Raw genomic sequence first — 21,330 nt, forward strand, 5'->3', positions numbered from 1 at the left:
ATCACAGTGCCTTTATCATTGGCTTCTCAGTCAGTCCCAATTGTCAGTCACATTCAGAGGGTCCAGTTTGTCCCAGTCCAGCTAGATTTGGTGAGCTCCCATTAGATTAGGCACATTGTCTCAGTGTGTGGACCAACCCCTCTAGGTCCTGACTTCCTAGAGAAGTTATGTAATAAGGTGAACCCAAAGAAAAACATATATAGATCATCTTGGAATTAGGCATCAGACAAGAATGCCAGGCAAATTTGGGAGCATTGGGGTGGGAGGTGGGGTGGGAGAGGGATGGGGCAGACTGAGGGGCCAATGATAGTAAGAACACACTGTCCTTCTCTCTTCCACTTTCCATATTGAGTGATGTTTATTAGGTCACATTCTAGATCCTTCTTTTAATCCTTTATTCACTCAGTTTCAGGAAAGTAAAAGTTTTCAAATGACTTGGGAATAAAAAAGGACCTATAGAGGTCAGTTTCCCTTATGCTCTCTATTAGCCAGCCTGTCTCTGTTCTATAAAGAAATCAAAGGTTGAAATGGTTAGTTAATTTTACTCTAATGTGAATATTAGGCAGGCACATATTGTTCTTATATCCAATCTCCAAAGTTGTGTCAGTAATTCATAAAAGTTAACATCTGCTTCCATATTCTTTTTTTTTTTTTTTTTTTTTTTTTTTTTTTTTTTTTTTTGGTTTTTCGAGACAGGGTTTCTCTGTGGTTTTGGAGCCTGTCCTGGAACTAATTCTTGTAGACCAGGCTGGTCTCGAACTCCCAGAGATCCGCCTGCCTCTGCCTCCCGAGTGCTGGGATTAAAGGCGTGCGCCACCACCGCCCGGCTGCTTCCATATTCTTGATCTCTGTAATTGTCTCTTAGCCAGCTTTGTAAGATTGCTGATTTTGCAAGTTTAGGTAACCAAGAAACCTTAGCCTTTCTCAATGGTTCACTGAAGAAAATCAAGGGTTTTTTTTTGGGGGGGTAGGGGTTAAATTAAATTAATATTAAGGTTATTTTAAACCTCCACTGATGTGGGAGTGTCATATATCAATCTGTTGATTTCATTGGTTAAGCAATAAAGAAACTGCTAGGCCCATTTGATAGGCCCACCCTTAGGTGGGTGGAGTAAACAGAACAGAATGCTGGGAGAAAGAAGCTGAGTCAGAGAGTCACCGTGATTCTTCTACTCCAGACAGACAGAGGTAAAGATCATTCCTGGTAAGCAAGCTCATGGGCTACAGCAGATTATTAGAAATGGGCTAGTCCAGGTGTGAGAGCTAGCCTAGAAGAGGCTAGATAGAAATGAGCCAAGCGGTGTTTAAAAGAATACAGTTTCGGTGTAATTATTTCAGGGCATAAGCTAAAGCTAGCCATGTGGGCGGCTGGGTGCCAGGGACGCAGCCGCGCTGCTCCTACTACTACACTCCACAATTTATTTTGCAGATAGAAGAATGTCACTTGTATGTTACTAAATAAATAGATCTTGTTTACTAACTTCTTTAAATGACCAATGTTGAAGGTAGAATGCTATGTTCCTCTAAGAACTTTGTTAAATAAAGGTGTCTGGAATTTGTTCTGAATACAACTGAGAATGTAATAAGCTTCCTATATTCTAGGGAGCATGAAGAGAGTAAAAAAATAGCTGTGCCTAGAGTCTGGATAAGCTACAATGCTGAAATGAGCTATAGAGTAAATGTACCAACATCATCTGAGTGTGATAGAGCAATTCGTTTCAGAACATTTTTTAATACCTCATAACTCTTTTACACACATCTTTCCACCACTCACTGATAAAAGAAGATGCTCAATGTGTCCATATTGCTTCAGCCACTTCTAGCCTAATGGCTTCAGTCTTTCACTGCACAGATATTTTGTTCTTGAGGTGAAAAGTATGGTGGCCATGAATATGGTATATCCCCATCCTTATCTTAGAAAATATGCATGCTTTAGTCTCAGGAATCATTAGCAGAATTCGGCAATGCTAGGGCTCTTTGCAAGAGGAAATCAGCATAGACTACTTAACTTAGTCAAATTCTATACAAGCTCTTAGAGAGGCAGAAAGAGAAAATTTTAAAGTAAATAAAAGATCTGAATTGAAAGGAGCAATAATGCCAAAAAGGTAGAGACATAAGGGATGCCACAGAGATATTAAGATGCTTGGATGTGAACCTGCAGGATCCTGATTAAACATTATGAAATTAGGAAATGGTGAATAAACTGTAACCATCGCAAAGAATTATGAAGAACAGTGAGGATTTGTCTCTCTGTCAAGTAATCCCCAACTAACACAGTTTCTATCATTAATACCAACCATCACTTCTTGTCTTGGCCTTACTTAATTTTTTTCTCATCTTGTATTTTTGGGTTAATATCAAGAGGTTAGAGTTAATGATGACATACTCTCTCTTATATGCTGAGGATAATTGATTTGCAAATTTTATGAATTTGTTGTGCTGGGATTTTATTGTGTTTTTTACCTTTCTAAATATCTCTAATCAAGCTTATCTGTAACTAGAATCAAGACAATCATAACAGTACCATAAAATATTCCCTTTAGAGTTTTGCTGCTCTAGGATCTCTAGTGCCCAAAAAGAAAAGGGCGATTAGTGAGGAAACTTTTGTATGGTAATTAAGACAATGGAAATCTAATTGAATCAAAATTCTAGCTGCCATAATTTTAATACACCACATATCTATAATTGTTTTTGTTCATTTATTTTTTTATTTTATTTTCTTTCTTTGTTTTTTAACTTGATCTTACATAATGCTTCTTTGTTCACTCCCTTGCATTCACTATAGATCAAAGTAATTTTAAAATATTCATGTTTTCTTCTCTTATTTTAGGATTACAAAGTTTTGTATATTATAGAATGGTGTATAGATTCAGCACTCTATATTCTCCTTTCTTCCTCAGGTGGAGATGATGAAATGAAATAAATTTTTGTTGCAGAATTTTTAGACATTCTATGAAAAAAATAACAGCAAGGTGCCCATGATCCTTCATCTTTTCCTAATGACTGGGGATTGGACACAATGTCAACCTTAGAAACTAAGCCTTCAGTACTGAAATAACAAAATAAATGATTCAAGTATCTTAGGACTTGTAGAGTCAAGTCAATCCGTATACCTACTGCCCATACTCGTCGATCATTAAGTGAGAACTGCTATCCTCTTTCACTGAGGGTCTGTTTTGCTTATGTTTAAAACTAATCTTAATTGATGCAGATTTTATCTTAAGTTTAACTCTCTTGATGAAAGTTTAATAATAAATGTTGTTGGCTTAATGGATGCTGTCCAACAACAGATGGCAAGGACTCACAAGGCAGACTGGATAATTTGACCCTACAACATTTTAGCAAAGCTTAGTAAAAAAAAAAATTTATCCGTGTTCCTTTATAGAGCAGATCACATGCTGTTGAACTTGTAAATTGTGTTTTGATATTATTATGAGTTAAATCTCATTTCATTAAATAACACTTCAAAAATCTTAATCTACAATATTTTAGAAATTGAATTGAAATACAAATTGAGTCCTTAAAGCAGTAAGTAAGTAAAAATGATTATATAGTGAACCCAAATTCAGAATCGCCTCACAAGAATAAGAAATTGGGCTTGTTTACACACTAAAGAAAGATAATGCAAAGACAAAAGGAAAACCAAACAAAAGAAACTTCCATTTGTCCGGGAGAGAGCTATAGTAGGAAATCAAGCCTACTAGAACCTTATTTCTGTAACTCTGGGATCATGATATTTAAGACAATAAAATATATAGTATATTAATTACCCCTGCTAATGAGTAGAGTTTTATAAAACAGAATAGGAGTCTAAATATAACAAACAGCTGTAATTAAATTAAGAAAGGCCTTCTCCAAACGCAGATTGCACTCATTCACTTAGAGCACATCAATAATGTGGAACATTTTGGGGTAGAAATGCAAGCTGTTGTTCCTCACAGTGAAGCAGCTGGATGTACTCGCTCCCAGGCAGCTCAATACCAAGAAGTCTGTGGTCTTTCCACTGAATTGGCTTGAATGAGTTCTCAGGCAAACAGTGGAAATTGATGTGGATAAAATATATAATCAAAAATGCTTCTTCACATTAACTCACCTTTATAACAGTATTTCTAATTAAAAACAAGAACAGGAAGGATAGAGATGTGAATGGAGCCTCTTACACGAGTCTTTAGATGTTATTATTGTTCTCTTAAGATGGTAAGAATGGCTATAAGGATGTCTTTCTTTCACAGACATATTGGAGTTTCATGACCTTCCAAGCAAAAGAAATGGAATGTTATAGTGCTGGAGACTGTCTTGTTTTCTTCTACTTTGCAATTTGCATTTGAAATAGTTGCATATAGGGAGTCCTTTGACATCAAAGACATCAGTAGTTTGTATATATAAACGATGCTTTCTGTCTTTATGATCTAAGTTTTAAAATCTTTCTTTTAAAACACTCCTTAATTAAGTATGGTCTACTTTGTTTTATTTTAAAACACAGGAACTTTCTCTTGATTAAAGAATGGTAGATGTTATAGTTCCTGCATGAGGATGAAAGTCCACCATTTTGGAGTTTACTAAGCTGAAGATAACTTCATAAATGCAGGGAGTTTTCTGCCTCGTGACAATGGCTTTGGATGCTTAAAGCAGAAGAAAACAGCAGTAGTACTAAGGCATCTGTGACATATTTAAACACAGTTTTATATAATTAGAGATTAACAACTATTTTAGCTGGTATAATTGTGTGCCTGTGAATATTTGTGTGTCTACTTATTTTATTATATATTACATATGTAGCCATAACTTTGTGTACTGATTTCTATCATCTATCTGATTGTCCTTCTATCTAGCTAACCAGCTAACTACTTAACTACCAATCAATATACCTATAATTTATCTTCTTAGAATTTAGGAAAATATCACAAATTCTTTATAATTTCACAGATAATAGGTAAATATGCCTTCCAAAGGACAATAGAAAAATCATATATGTGAGAGATATCTTATTGTTTGCTTTTCTTTTTCCCTTTTAAGTCGTAGTACAAAAACCAAAATCAAACAAAAATTATTTCAAGCTTAGACTGCAAGTCCTCGATACAATAAACCTCCATCCATTAAAGTATCATTTTAATGCTTCCAGTCCCCGTAAGGACATCTGTTTCATTGCCAACCTCGCATGTGGACAAAGCTCATAATGGAACAAAATAAGCCTTCCAGAAAGAAGAATCCAAAGGCCATAGAGGACAATGAAAAATATAATTCCTGCCAGAGAGCAAATCCAGCCACTAACAGATGGTCTAACAAGAATTAACTACACTGCCAGTGCAAGGAGCCTTCATTTCCTTCCCGTCCTAATGCCTACCTTCTCTTTTCCACCCTTCCTTTGTTGAATGCAGGTTTTCAATGACTTACTCATTACCTAAATACAATTGTGTTCTTAGTGTAATAGAAAATCATACATTAAATTTTAAGTTGAAAAAATTAACTTCTACAATGAGCAGAATTTGCATAAGAGCTATTTTAAAATGTTGTGTTATATAGGAAAAGCCAAGACACAATAATTTTTTAATAAACCTGTTATTTCAGAAGTAATTTTGCTTGCTAAATAGTGGAACTCAGATATGTACAAATTCTTGAAGTAATTCCTTCTTGACCAGAGAGCTACTTTCACATCATCAGCAACTTGGAATGTTTTCTACAGACCGTTTTTAAAATCAGAAACTGCCGACATCACTCTGAAGTAATACACTCAGGGACGTTTCACTTCAGATCATCCTGGCAACCCTTATATTTGGGTGGCTGATGCAGAACAATTTCCATGAATTTCATTGGAGCCTAGGAAGCAATATTAGGTTCTGACTCTATTCCTTCCATTCTTTTCCAGTAGAATATTCTCAACTTTATTATTTTTTCTTCAACATCAGTTTTTACATTTTTCTTGAGCTCTACATTTTTCTCTCTCTCCCCAATTTTTATCTATAAATCTTGTAAAAGGAATCAGTGTTTGATCATGTAGAAGATGCCAACATAATTAAGAATAAAATGATGTTAATAAAATAAATTAAAAGTTGGAAATACACACTCTAAGAGGATTTAAGTGTGGTTACTTAGTCTATTATTTGAGTAGATTAGGAATATTATCCGTAAATTCAGTTAACTCTTTAGGATGGCAGCAATAGAGAAGGAATCAGTCAGAAATCCAACATTACTTCCTTTTTCTAACAATGCTGACTGTATTGTGAAAAGGAACGCTTCAATATTTCCACAGAAATTCTAGGATAAAATTGACACTTGGACAGAGAGGAAAGAAAACTAGTGGAAGGAAGGTGGATCCAAAAGACTAGTTCAGATTTCAGCTTTCCAATAAGGGAGAAAAGAGAGCAAAGAGGCAGAACCGCAGTGAGCTATAGAATGTATTTCCTATAGATCATTAAGAAGGAGTCAAATTGGTAGCATTTGCATTTGTTTTCAAATTTTTTTGAAATTTTGTATTGTTTTTATTGAACCATATTTGACTCTTCCCACTTCCCTTCCTCCTCCTACCCTTTCTGCCCTCTCCCATAATCCCCATGCTTCTAATTTACTGAGGAGATCTTGTCTTTTACTACTTCCCATGTAGATTAGATCCATGTATGTCTCTCTTAGGGTCCTCTTTGTTGTCTAGGTTCTCTGGGATTGTGAATTGTAGACTGGTGTTTCTGTATTAATGTCTAAAAGCCACTTATGAGTGAGAACATATTATATTTGTCTTTCTGGGTCCGGGTTACCTCACTCAATATAATATTTTCTAGATTTATCCATTCCTGCAAATTTCAAGGTGTCATTTTCCCCCTCCATTGTGTAAATGTTACTAATCTTCTTTATTCATTCTTTGATCAAGGGGCATTTATATAGTTTCCAGGTTCTGGTTCTGACAAATAATGCTGCTATGAACATAGCTGAGCACATGTCATCATGGTATGATAGGGCATCCTTTGGTTATATATCCAAATGTGGTCTTGCTGTGTCTTAAGGTAGGGTGTTCTCTAACTCTCTGAGAAATTGCCTTACTGATTTCCAAAGGGGTGTACCAGCTTGCATTCACACCAGCAATGCAGGAGTTTTTCTCTTTACCACACATCCTCTCCAGCATAAGCTGTTATCAGATTGTTTTTTTATCTTGGCCATTCTTAAAGGTATAAGATGGAGTCTCAGAGGTTGGTTTTTTTTTATTTGTATTTTTTCTGATGGCTGTACATGTTGAGCATTTGAGTGTCTTTCAGCCATTGTAGAGCCATCTGTTGAGAGTTCTCTGTTTAGCTGTACACCCCATTTTTAAATTGGATTATTTGTTCTTTTGATGACCAACTTCTTGATTTCTTTGTATATTTTGGAGATCAACCCTCTGTTCAATGTGGGGTTGATGAAGATCTTTTCCCATTTTGTAGGCTGCTGTTTTGTCTTGTTGATCATGTCCTTTATTTTACAGAAGCTTCTCAGTTTCAGAAGGTCTCAGTTTTGAGCTAATCTTGTATCCCGCTACATTACTGAAAATTTTTAAATTGACTTATAGAAGTTTCTTGGTAGAATTTTTGAGATCACTTACGTAAACTATCATATCATCAGCAAATAGTGAGAGACTGACTTCTTTTTAGATTTGTGTCCCCTTGACTTCTTCTTGTTTTCTTAATGCTCTAGCTAGAATCTGAAGTACAATTTTGAAATGATATGGAGTAAACAATCTTGTCTTGTTCCTAATTTCAGTGGGATTACTATGAGGTTCTCTCCATTTAGTTTGGTGTTGGCTTTTGTCTTGCTGTATATTGCCTTTTTTATGTTTATGTATGTTCCTTGTATCTCTGTTCTCTCCAAGATATTTTTCATGAAGGAATATTTTATTCTGTCAAATGCTTATTCAGCATCTACTGGGATGATCTTGTGTTGATTTTTTCATCCAGTTTGTTTATATAATGGATTGCATTGATAGATTTTCACATGTTGAACCATCCCTGCATCTCTGGGATGAAGCCTACTTGGTCATGGTGAATGATTTTTCTGATGTGTTCTTGGATTCTGTTTGTTAGTATTTTATTGAATATTTTTATTTCAATGTTCATGAGTGAGATTGATATTAATTCTCTTTCTTAGTAATGTCTTTCTGTGGTTTGGGTATCAGGGTAATTGCCTGATATTATTCCATCTCTTGCATTCTGCTCTTTATGCTTGCACTTTGGATTCCTGGTTGTTTTCTATATTTTCCATTTCCAGAATTCCCTCGGTTTGTGTTTTCTTTTTTGTGTTTATTTTACTTTTCAAGTCTTGAATTATTTCTTTCACTTGTTTGATTGCTTTTTCTTGGTTTTATTTTAGGGGTTTCTCGATAAATTCCAAGATTACTAAGATTATCTGCATGTATAAACAGAACTCTGCTTGCAGAGATGATAGATATGCTTTAGAATTCTTAAATATAAAATTCCTGATTCTCTTTCATGTTATTTTCTGGCATAACATAAAACCTACGTAATTTTACATGTGACACAATCCAGTGTTCACTATAGTAATAGAAAACACATAATATGGCTCTGCAGTTTTTGATTTAATTTCTCTTTGCCAGAATCATTCTGCTGTTTTATTTCATGTTAGTTCATAAGGTAAAATAGGGGAGCATCATCAAATGAGGACATTAATGTATGGATCAACATTCTTACATGTTTGTTTAAATTCTGCATTTGATTAAAACAGCTATAGCAGCTATGACTTTCCAACCACCAAAAAGAATCTCATGCATCAAAGTAATGACTAACCTTTAATGTGATGCATCGTATGGCATGATACTTGTAGGAATGAGTGAGCAGAGAATACTTAGGAAGGAAGCACATGTTTAAGGAAACACTCTTTGCAATTAGAGCCATACATTCAAGATTGCCTGTGACTCTATGTGTGTCCTGTGTACGATTAGCTGCTAGTAGTAGTGTTATAAAAATTGTCAGTTATAAAATATTCAGTGTGAAAGTGAAAATTAACCAAGAGAGATATTTTAAAGTTAATCCTATTCAAACACATTATACTCTGTCAAAATTATATGAGAGCATATGCACAAGCTATTTTCTTTCTCAATCCAGTATATGGACTAACTATCACTTAATTCCTTAGTAATGAAATACCAATATACTGAAGATATATGTAAACTATTCTAAAAATGCTCAATACTCCCTATAACCAATACACAAATTAACTCTTCCCAGCATGATTAATTAATATGTCATTATTATCTCTTGAAGTCTCACATACAACGTTATTTCACATATAAGACACTTCCCCAACCAAATTCCAAAGATCTCAATGCAATTAAAATACATATCTCAATTCTGAGCAGTATTCCATTAGATACAGTATCATTGGCATAAGAAACAAGGTAACATTTTAAATGATAAATCTATTTATAATCAGTCATTGAATTAGTTTTGACAGAATGCAGTCATCTTTGTTACACCAGTCAAACTGGGTGATTGTAAGTTACCAAAGAGAGCAAAGACACGGGTGAATTCAGATTTCTTCACATGTATGCATGTTGCAGGACAGATCATAAAACAGACATAAAATGACAATTTTCATTTGATTCTTTTCAGTAGCTTTATTAAAAATCATTGGAATTCTCTATATTCATTGTCTTTGATAGCATTGAAAATAAATCTGTGAAGAATAATGCAGTAGAAGTTCAATACTATAAGGAGTCTTCTCCCTGCACTGGGTTTTGTCTTTTTCATAATCTTCCTATACTCTAATTCACAAAGATGAACATGGTAACTAAAGTTACATATTAGAAGTAAATTGTTTAGCTATAGTGCTACAAAATAAGTACAGATTATACTCCAGAATGCATATCATACTGACATCTTAATATGAGAAAATTTTTAAGCCTTCTAAATAAAATTATTTTTTCCTCTGAGAATGATATCATTTAGACAAATGACCCCAGATCCCCATGCTTTAAATGCTCAGTCTTGTGGTTGAGCATATCTGGAGGTGGAGTAGACTTCTCAGGTGAGGCATCATGCGTTTGTATGTAGGATGCTGCAAAAATTAATTTCACTTTCTCATTCTGTTTTGTATCATGTCATATGGAGAACGGGCCTTATCTGCCATTCACTCTTTCGCTACCAAACTCACACAGCAGGAAATCAATGGATACTGAATGACCTCCCTATAACTCTGGGCAATTTAATTTGGTTTACCTCAGGTATTTATTATAAAAGAAAAAAAGCTGTTCACCACTTAGTTTAACAACAATAGTATACTTTTATTTAACAATAAGTCACATTAAATGTCAAAGATTATTCATCCCTAGGTGTTAGTATTTATCTAATACTGAGAAGCTACAAAATTAAAAACACTTGTTTTTAACAATTATATGTCATCTTTAATTGTAACAATGCATCAGTAAGTGGATAATAATCCTATGTTAGATGCCACGAAGTAGGTGGCAATGCCTTAACCGTATGCGTGTTGTTAGGCCCAAGGGCCTCTTCCATTCTTGTCAAGGGGAGTGCTAACCTTCTCTCCTTTCATACAACACTTAACTCAGGAACACGACAAGGCTGTCCACTTTTGCCATACCTCTTCAATATAGTGCTGGAAGTTCTAGCAATAGCAATAAGACAACATAATGGGATCAAGGGGATTCGAATTGGAAAGGAAGAAGTTAAACTTTTGTTATTCGCAGATGATATGATAGTGTACATAAGCGACCCCCAAAACTCCACCAAAGAACTTTTACAGCTGATAAACAGCTTTAGTAATGTGGCAGGATACAAGATCAACTCCAAAAAATCAGTCGCCCTCTTATACACAAAGGATATGGAAGCAGAGAGGGAAATCAGAGAAGCTTCTCCATTCATGATAGCCACAAACAGCATAAAATATCTTGGGGTAAATCTAACCAAGGAAGTGAAAGATCTATTTGACAAGAACTTTAAGGCATTGAAGAAAGAAATTGATGAGGATACCAAAAAATGGATGGACATCTCTTGCTCTTGGATTGGGAGGATCAACATAGTAAAAATGGCAATTCTACCTAAGGCAATTTATAGATTCAATGCAATCCCCATCAAGATCCCATCAAAATTCTTCACAGATCTGGAGAGGACAATAATCAACTTTATATGGAAAAACAAAAAACCCAGGATAGCCAAAACAATCCTATACAATAAAGGATCTTCTGGAGGCATTACCATCCCTGACTTCAAACTCTATTACAGAGCTACAGTAATGAAAACAGGGTGGTACTGGCATAAAAACAGAGAAGTCGACCAATGGAATCGTATAGAAGACCCGGATTTTACCCCACAAACCTATGAACACCTCATTTTCGATAAAGGAGCTAAAAGTATACAATGGAAGAAAGAAAGCATATTCAACAAATGGTGCTGGCACAACTGGATGTCAACCTGTAGAAGAATGAAAATAGACCCATATCTATCACCGTGCACAAAACTCAAGTCCAAATGGATTAAAGACCTCATTATCAGCCCGAAAACACTGAACCTGATAGAAGAGAAAGTGGGAAATACCCTACAACAGATGGGCACAGGTGATCGCTTCTTAGGTATAACCCCAGAAGCACAGGCATTAAGGGCAACATTGAATAAATGGGACCTACTAAAACTGAGAAGCTTCTGTAAAGCAAAGGACACTGTCACTAAGACACAAAGGCAACCTACTGACTGGGAGAAGATCTTCACCAACCCCGCAACAGACAAAGGTCTGATCTCCAAAATATATAGAGAACTCAAGAAACTAGACTTTAAAATGCTAATTAACCCAATTAAAAAATGGGGCACTGAACTGAACAGAGAATTCTCAACAGAAGAACTTCAAATGGCCGAAAGATACTTAAGGTCGTGCTCAACTTCCTTAGCAATCAGGGAAATGCAAATCAAAACAACTTTGAGATACCATCTTACACCTGTCAGAATGGCTAAAGTCAAAAACACCAAGGATAGCCTTTGCTGGAGAGGCTGTGGAGGAAGGGGTACCCTCATCCATTGCTGGTGGGAATGCAATCTTGTGCAACCACTGTGGAAGTCAGTGTTTCGGTTTCTCAGGAAATTCGGGATCAACCTACCCTTGGACCCAGCAATACCACTCTTGGGAATTTACCCAAGAGATGCTCTATCACATGTCAAAAGCATTTGTTCAACTATGTTCATAGCAGTATTATTTGTAATAGCCAGAACCTGGAAACAACCTAGATGCCCTTCAATGGAAGAATGGATGAAGAAAGTATGGAATATATACACACTAGAGTACTACGCTGCGGTAAAAAAACAATGACTTCTCGAATTTTGCATGCAAATGGATGGAAATAGAAAACACTATCCTGAGTGAGGTATCCCAGACCCAAAAAGAAGAACATGGGATGTACTCACTCATAATTGGTTTCTAGCCATAAATAGGGGTCACAGAATCTACAATTGGCGAACCTAAAGAAGCCAAGTAAGAAGGTGATCCCAAGGAAAAACATATCGTTATCCTCTTGGATAAGGGAAGTAGACAAAATTGCCAGGGAGAAAAGTGGGATCTTGGGGGTGGGGTGGGAAGGGGGTAAGGAGAGATGGGGAGAGAAAAGGTAGAAGGGAAGGAGGGGGGACTTGGGGAAATAGGAGGATCGGGATAAAGGAAGGTTGGATAGGGGAGCACGGAACCACAATTCTTAGTTAAGGGACCCACTTTAAGGTGGGCAGGAGAATTGACCCTAGAGGGGCTCCCAGGTGCCCAAGCTGAGGTCCCCAGTTAGTTCCTTGGGCAGCTTAGGATAGGGAACCTGAAATGACCCCATCCTAGCGCAATACTGACGAATATCTTGCATATCATCTTAGAACTTTCATCTGGCGATGGATGGAGATAGAGACAGAGACCCACACTGAAGCACTGGACTGAGCTCCCAAGGTCCCAATGAGGAGCAGAAGGAGGGAGAACATGAGCAAAGAAGTCGGGACCACGAGGGGTGCACCCACCCACTGAGACAGTGGAGCTGATCTACTGGGAGCTCACCAAGGCCAGCTGGACTATTACCAAAAAAAGCATGGGATAAAACTGAACTCTCTGATCATGACGAACAATGAGGGCTGATGAGACGCCAAGGACAATGGCACGCAGTTTTGATCCTATGCAATCTGCTGGCTTGGTGGGAGCCTAGCCAGTTTGGATGTTCACCTTCCTAGATATGGACGGAGGGGGGAGGACCTAGGACTTACCACAGGGCAGGGAACCCTGACTACTCTTTGGACTGGAGAGGGAGGGGGAGAGGAGTGGGGGGAAGGGGAGAGGGGTGGGAGGAGGGGGAGAAGAGTGGGAGGAGGGGGAGAAGAGTGGGAGGAGGGGGAGGGAAAGGGGAGGCTGGGAGGAGGTGGAAATTTGTTTTTTTTTCTTTATTCTTCTTTTATCAATAAAAAAAGAAAAAAAATAATCCTATGTTATAAATGACAAATTTATTTTCATTCAAAGTACTCTTGATGAATTCATATGTTTAGTATGTAAGTAAGGGTTCATATACTGCCAACATTTAAACAGCTCAGCCCAACATCGTGGAAAACTTAATCGTGTTTAACCATAAATAACCTTCACAAACAATTGTGAGACAGCACTATGTTATACGGAAAGATTATTCTATGTCATTATACTTCAACATTATTTTCCCAGTGAGGACAATTTCTAAAAGTACATGAGCTGTTAGTGTTCAAAGATGTGTAATTTACTGACTCATAGTATTGATGGGAGTGTTTATTTTTTAACTTCTATACCTTCACCTAACATTTTAGTTGCTATATTTTCAAAATCCAGACAAGTCAACTTCAAACAATGCTATATTGTGTACTATAATAGCACTTTTTTTTAATATCATCACCATGGAAAATGTTCAAAGATGTGGTGGTTTATGGTTTAATGACTTCAGGGATCAGGTAGCTAATCATTACCTTATCTACCAAAGTGAAGACTGAGCTTTGAGTTTTATTAGTGAAAAAATATAACAATACTTTTAATGCATTATTTGTTTTGTTTCACTTAAACATTCAATTTAATCATTTCTCAACCATTTGGCAGAGGTCAAGTTTTGCTATAAATAAGATAAAACAATTTCATGTATATACATTTATGGATTAAAATGAAACTCATATCATTTAATTATTTTACTTTTTTACATAATACAGAAAAGTATAGAAATTATTAAGATTTAGGAGTCCTATAAAATATTTCAATATATGTGTATATGGCATAATATTTACAATCAGGTCACACATTTACCTGCTTTTTCAAACATTGATTATTTTTTATGTTAATCAATTTTTTTATGTTATGGTTTCAAAATCCTTCCTTCTGTCTATTTGTAATGTACAGCACATTGTTGTTATTGACTACCAAGTCACTGTGCAGGAGGGCTTCTTCAGCAGTGTATTTTGTCAATTGTCTATTTTTTTTTTGCCATCCTTTTTACACACTACACTCCCAGCAAAAAAGAAAAAACAAAAAAAAAACAAAAAAAAAACACGATAATTTTTAATTCAATTATCTTTCTTCAAGCTCCAGGGTAAAAAGACCTCACCACTGTACACTTCCCATTAACTTTCAAGAAGATACCAGTATTCCCTAGATCTTTCTTTCCAATCTTTATCATGCATAAGAATCAGCTCATTTCATCATTCTAAATCCAATGAGGCTTGAAAACAAACTGTCGTGTTTTAGGCGAATATTGATCACAGTATTTATATATTATTATATAAAAAAAAACCCGGGTCCACACCTTATCCTGAGTTACCTTTACCCAGACTTAATATGAGGGAGGAGCTTAGTCCTACCTCAATTTGGTATGCCATTCTTGTTGATACCACAGGAGGCCTGCCATTTCTGAACAGAAATAGAGGAGAGTGGATTGGGGGAAAGGGTGCAAAAGGGAGGTGGGGGCAAGGAATGGGAGGAGAATGAAGAGGGTAAGGTGCCATAGGGATATAAAATAATGGATAAATCTAGTGAATAAATAGGTTAATATAAAAAATAAGAATAAAACATTTGTGCAGCCATGAGAAGAAAAAAAATTAAAACACATCCAGGACATAGTTTGGATCTATAAAATATCAACTAATTGAGTAAGAATTGGTTTGGTTGAAAAAGCTTTAGCTCAATTCCAAAAGAAGTTCTTTTCGCCATTTTCTTATGTTTAAATAGAAAAATTAATGTCGTACTTACAAATTAATAACTACAATATTGAATTATGACTGCAGTAAATTTTAATCATTTCTTCTTGAAACTAGGTTAGTATGAGACATCGCATAAGGGCAAATTGTCTCAACAACATTAAGTCAAGAATAAACTTACAAAGTCTCTGAATGTTTTAGTTGCTAAACCTTAGTAAACCACAGTTATTTATCTGGTGGATAAATACCAGAACGTATTTAATGCATCTAGTGTATGCACATAGATGGTATTAGAAAGGAAATTAAGTTCAATTGTAAGGTTTTAATTGTGCTTGGGAATTACTCTTATCATAGCCACTAACCTCTTCTAACAAACTAATGTTCAAAATATATGAAATGGAATATTGGAGTAAAGCCACCATAGTCAACTCATGTGGATAGTTTTTATATATGTGCTGCCTCAATAAGATCATATTCACATTCCATATAAGAAAAAATATTCCCCCCTTCTTTACCCTCACATCAATATTTTGCCTTCTCCAGATCTTATTCCCATCTATCACCCTGTCCTTTTATTCACTTCCTTCTTGCTTATTTTGTCTTCCCTGTCATCTTCCCATAACTTTCACAATCTCCATTACATTAGTCATTTCCCTTGCAGTGGTTCCTATTTGATTAAAAAATACGCTTTAACCTAGTTACAATGATTTCAAATTCACAGCCTGAACCATAATTCCTTTTGTACCAATCCAACATGTGAGGAAAGAGATGCCATTAGAGGACTGAAAATTATGCCATATCACAATTGTTTATAGAAAACTTATTTGATAAAGGTCAATAAAATATCATGAAAAGAGTGAAGAGAGACAGAGAGAGGAGGCTTAATTTAAAGAGATTGACTATTGTATCCTGGTCCTGGGTAGAAACATTAAAAAAAATAATGGTAACGATGAGGAGAAATGTGGCCAGATTGAATTTTAACAAACAGGGAACTGGCTGAATGGGCAGTTGGTATTTAGTTTGAGGAAGTTCATTTTTCCTTCTATAGTCTGTACATAACAGCCTAATGGCATTCCCTTTCAAGCTGAGAGAATAGCTTCCTTCATGAATATGTGGAAAGTCTAATTACTTTGAATCAAAATCATATATTCTTCAAGATTACAATTTATACTACACAAATCTTACATCATTTTCTTTCACATAACACCTTGATTGAAACTCATGAACCAAATTCTCTCAAATCCTTATGTGAAACATCTTTATTATAATTTCTGAAACTACTGATTAATTTCTAAGCATTGTCATGTTAATCAATACCCAACCTTCTTCTTGAAAACCTGCTTCAGAATCAACCTCATGAAGGCTTTTCTTTGTAAAACAGTATTTTATCTAGCATTAATTTTATTCAACTTTCTACAATGCTAATTTTTTATCATTTCCAAGTCTCCTAACACCACCATTCTTTCATATCTCTTGCAGCATATCCATAATTCAAGCTGTTTTCTGCCTCATTAAATTTTCCATATACTAAACATGAATTTAGTGAATCAATGTAACAAGTCATTACCTAAAAACTATGAATTATTTTATATACAAAAACTTTATTTTTAGCACTCCACACCAAACTCCTACTTCACTTTAGTGATTTTGTGAGTTATGAGGGAAAAGGCATGCCATATTTGAAAAGTATCGAATTTTCAAAAATCTGTGACACGGAATTGCTTGGTTCTCTCCAATAAATCAGCATCTTCAAAATTATAGCATCTTTCACAAGACATGAAAATTAACAAGCAATTAATGTTTCCTATCAATGATTGAAGGACAGTGAAAGAAATCTACTGCTGAATTAATGCAGCAAAGAAGTGGTTACAATGTTTGCCCACTTTTTGAGCAAGATTAGTTTTCCATTTCCTTTGTTATACATTTTCAAGGCTGTTTGCTCCTTGAGGAACTACCTTCAGTGCTCATAATTATAGTGGAGGGGGTGGCTTTCTGCTAATGTGTTTGTTAGGAGTAATCACCCACTGGAGTGTGGTGTGCACTTTGCATGCTCCAGAAACCCTAGCTATTTGAAGCACTTTAATAAGTAATGCCTTCCAGAAATGAAGAGGATTACTTGAACCTCAGAGGGTCCCTTGAACCACAAGGAAATGTAAAAGATTAAAGAAAAAAAGTTTAGTGATCAGTGATATATCTCTTTTTGTAATGTAAAGAAGGAAACAAATGAATATCTTGCTCCAATATAGAAGAGCAAATAATGAACGACCAGTATCAAAGAGTAGGGAATTTTATCTGAAAGCTTTGTAGAATTAAGATACAAAATTCAGGTAAATTATTTTAAGTATTTTTATCTGTCATTTTAGAATTTTCTTCTTAATTCTTTTCTCCTCACTGATTATTCAAGCTGTTGATAATTAGCTACCAACCTATATCTGTCTTATTGTTCCTGCAATATTTTGCCCTCATTGGGTATTTGGCAACAAACTGTTACCCAGCAATTGGAAATTTTACCTGGAACAAATGGTAATTATACAGGAATGGATGATCACTAATGTGCATTGTGGATCATGCAGCACTAAACAGCTGAATAGCCACTAATGGCTTTAGTTTGTTTTTGTTTGCCAAGATTCTAAAATTAGAAATGATGTCCTTATTACGCCTGGAGAGTTCCTCCTATCAGAGCTCCTGATGGTTCAACATTCCTCAGAGGTTTCCTCATATTGTATTTTTGATATTATTTCTCGTAAAAAGAGAATGAAATTTAATCATTCAACAGGCAGTTTTAGGTATACCCTATTGATGTTAACAAATAAAAACATTTTAAATTGAAACAGACATCTATGTTTGCAATGTTCTTGAGAAGACTAAAAATATGGAACATTTCCCCCTTTACATTTTACTTAAAAGAATATCTTATCCAGGCAGTGTTCCATACTCCTTTAATCCCAGCACTCTGGAGGCAGAGGAAGTCAGATTTCTGTGAGTTCAAGACAAGCCTAGGCTACAGACTGAGTTGTAGGACAGCCAGGGCTACATAAAGAAATCTTTTCTCAAATAAATAAATAAATAATAGAAAAAACGAAACAAAGAAATGAGTATCTCAGCTGCCTTTACTTCTGTAAACTATAAGTATATATAATATAATGTATATTCCTCTATAATTTTCATTTAAACTTAAAATAATAAATAATATTATAAGGCCGGGCGGTGGTGGCACACGCCTTTAATCCCAGCACTCGGGAGGCAGAGACAGGCAGATCTCTGGGAGTTTGAGGCCAGCCTGGTCTATAAGAGCTAGTTCCGGGATGGGAACCAAAGCTACAGAGAAACCGTGTCTCGAAAAACCAAAAAAAAAAAAAAAAGTATAAAATCAAAATAAGTCAAATAAAGTAAAAACAATGTTTTTAGTAATTATATAGACGTCATTATTTTCTATTAAACACATTTAAAAATACTTAAGAAGCTTTATAAATATACACAAGTACAAACACATCTTTCTCTTGTTTCAGATAGCTTTGCATATAAGTTAAAGTAGGTTTGAATAACTACATAGTTAAAGCAGACCCTGAATTGATTATCCTCCCTCTGACTCCTAGTTGAAGAGATTACAGGTGTGTGCAACCATGCTGTACTAGATCATTTGCATATATTTTAGGATTATGTAGGTAGGTGTTTTTGTAGAACTCCCAAAAGTGGGATTGGGGGTATCTCTAAGTCTTTTGGCTGCACTTAATACGCTTTTCCTTCTATTGAGTTGCTTCATCAAGCCCTTTAATTATTGTCTGTTATTTGGGTTTGTTCCCAGTATAACTGTAACTTTTTATGCTATGTTCACTCGAGATTCCTTGAAAACCTGTTCTTTCCTAAAAGGAAGAGGAGGAGATCTGGGGAAGAGGAGGGAGGAATTTGAACTGTGGAAACAGTGGAAATTGCAGTTGAGATGTGTTGTATTAGATTATATATATTTCAGAATTGTTTCTCAAAATTTTCTCTTCAAAAACTTTCTATAATATAGTGTAAGTGGTTTATGTTGAGGTACTCACAGCCTAATACAATGTTCTGAAACAAAAGTTCATTGGCTCTCAGGTGAAATCTTAGCTACTGAGATAAGCACTCTTTTCATAGCTGCTATTTTACTCATTAACCGAAAATAAAACACTGAAAAAAATTATTCATATTCTCTAAAGTTAATTGTGATAAACATTTATTTTCAAATTAGCACTGTGAAGATTGGTGATTTTAGTTATTTTTGGCTTAGGAGAGATAATTAATATTTAGTTTTCATATGCAAACTAGCTTAACATATTCAGACCAGATGTCTTTTCAGGTAGGAAAATAGTGGCAATTTAGTAAAACCTGTGTACTTGGGAAACAGGTAGTTTGAAAGTTTAGGGTGAGGCCACCTGAAATTTATAGAACAACTTTCAGTCTAACATGGGCTACAAAGCACATTTCCATTTCAAAAAAAGTATATGTACATACATGTATGTATATCTTGTATAAATAAACATATTTAATATTTCTGTACATACGTATGTAACTGTCACCTGTGGTGTTTTATTTCCTATGTGTTACGAATCCCAAAGATCAAAAACTAAGAGTATTCTTCTCCTGGCTTTCTATCTCTGATCTCCTACTTAAATTTTCTGCGTGGCTTTAAATTGTCTTGTAAGTAATAAAAAATAATTATATAGTAAATAATTTATTTTTAAAAATAATTTTAGAAAAAATTATGTAGTAAAATAACAATCATCATAAATTAAGAATAGTTCATTGCTTTCAACAATTATACAATACCAACCTTTTTTGTATACTCTTTTTGAGTATGGAATTAGTATAAAAATTATAACTGAATTTTCAGAAAAATCATAAATTTGAAAGTTAATGTGATATTGTAAGTAGAGCTCATATTTATCAACAACTCTTCACAAGAGTCAAAGACTTCAAATTCTTAGACTAACCCATACTAAGAGGAAATATTTGAATAGTTTCATATGAAAGTCTGAAACTGGAATGGTCATATTATTTGTATGTTATGAAGTGATTATCTCAATATTTATGTGAACTATTCATGTCTTTCTTTAGTATGCTTTTCATTTTGATATTATATCAACTAATATTATGAAAGAGTGGACACAACTGAGTAGCTGAAAGCCAAGACTGATGTCAGTCTATAACACTGAGCATTGTCAACTTCCTTTGTTTACACACTATATACTTTTCAACCTTTCTTTTATTACTATCTTTTTCTTTCATATTCTCGAATATTTTAACAAATTTTTATGTTACAATTATTGAGTCTGACTTTGGCTGGGTGACCTATGTTAATAATGAATTATGACACTAGTTGCTATCTGTAACCTCCCAATTTTCTATTCTGTTAATATTGATATACTCATGCTTGAGCACCTCATGCAGTTCTTCCAAAAATTGATTGTGAGAATGATCCAGTCAAAGGTCAAAATCTGAAGAGGATATATTCTCAGGTTAGCATATGATATTATAAAAGAAGCTGAAAGGAATCGAATGTAAAATTCTTCTTTTGCATTCAGAGGTTGGAAGACATTGCTAGTTCCAAGTTGTATGTAATACAAGTAAAAATAAGTTTTATCAGTTTTAAGTTATGATATAAAAGGTACACACACACTCCACGTGTGCACATGTGCATGTGTGCGTGCACACACAATTGTGTATTAAAGCTCTGTAGTCACGCCCTTTTTCTCTAGATGTGGTGATGGCCCTAGCATTGTATTGGTCTATGTTTCTCGTGTTCACTCTTGCGAAACCAGCACTATTTATCTGATTTCTTTGCCTTGCTTAAGCAGTGCTCATGCTCTAAAATTACATTTTTAAAAGGGTTTTATAATGAATAGCTACAGATATGACATTCTCAGTTCTTGTGTTATCTCACCTACTCTTAGGTGTACTGTTCAGACTAGTGACAGGGGCAGCGAAATGTCATCATCCACATCATCTGGAAACCTCTTCTAAAAGTTCAGAACTGTCCCTCTAATTAATAACTTGTGTCTTAACTCCAAGGCATAAATGTCATACACAAAATGAGCCCAAAGTGACTTGTTAAAATAAATCTCTCAAGAAATTTAAAAGGAGTAGACCAATTACATTCAGGCTGGTAGTTAAGGACTCTCAACCAATAGCTGTCAATTATGTGGCATAT

At 35.0% G+C, this 21,330-nt stretch overlaps 1 protein-coding gene and 1 non-coding gene across 5 annotated transcripts in view; both read right to left on the reverse strand.

Moving 5' to 3' along the window:
* The window catches only part of Cdh12 (cadherin 12), a 788,260-nt gene that overhangs the window by 457,536 nt on the left and 309,394 nt on the right, over positions 1-21,330 (reverse strand). The window lies entirely within an intron of this gene.
* Positions 10,412-10,537, reverse strand: LOC142853232 (U6atac minor spliceosomal RNA). The gene has a single exon (XR_012911150.1). It is a non-coding gene; the product is annotated as a U6atac minor spliceosomal RNA (small nuclear RNA).

This window comes from Microtus pennsylvanicus, chromosome 6 (genome assembly GCF_037038515.1).
Source record: "Microtus pennsylvanicus isolate mMicPen1 chromosome 6, mMicPen1.hap1, whole genome shotgun sequence".
Lineage (NCBI taxonomy): Eukaryota > Metazoa > Chordata > Mammalia > Rodentia > Cricetidae > Microtus > Microtus pennsylvanicus.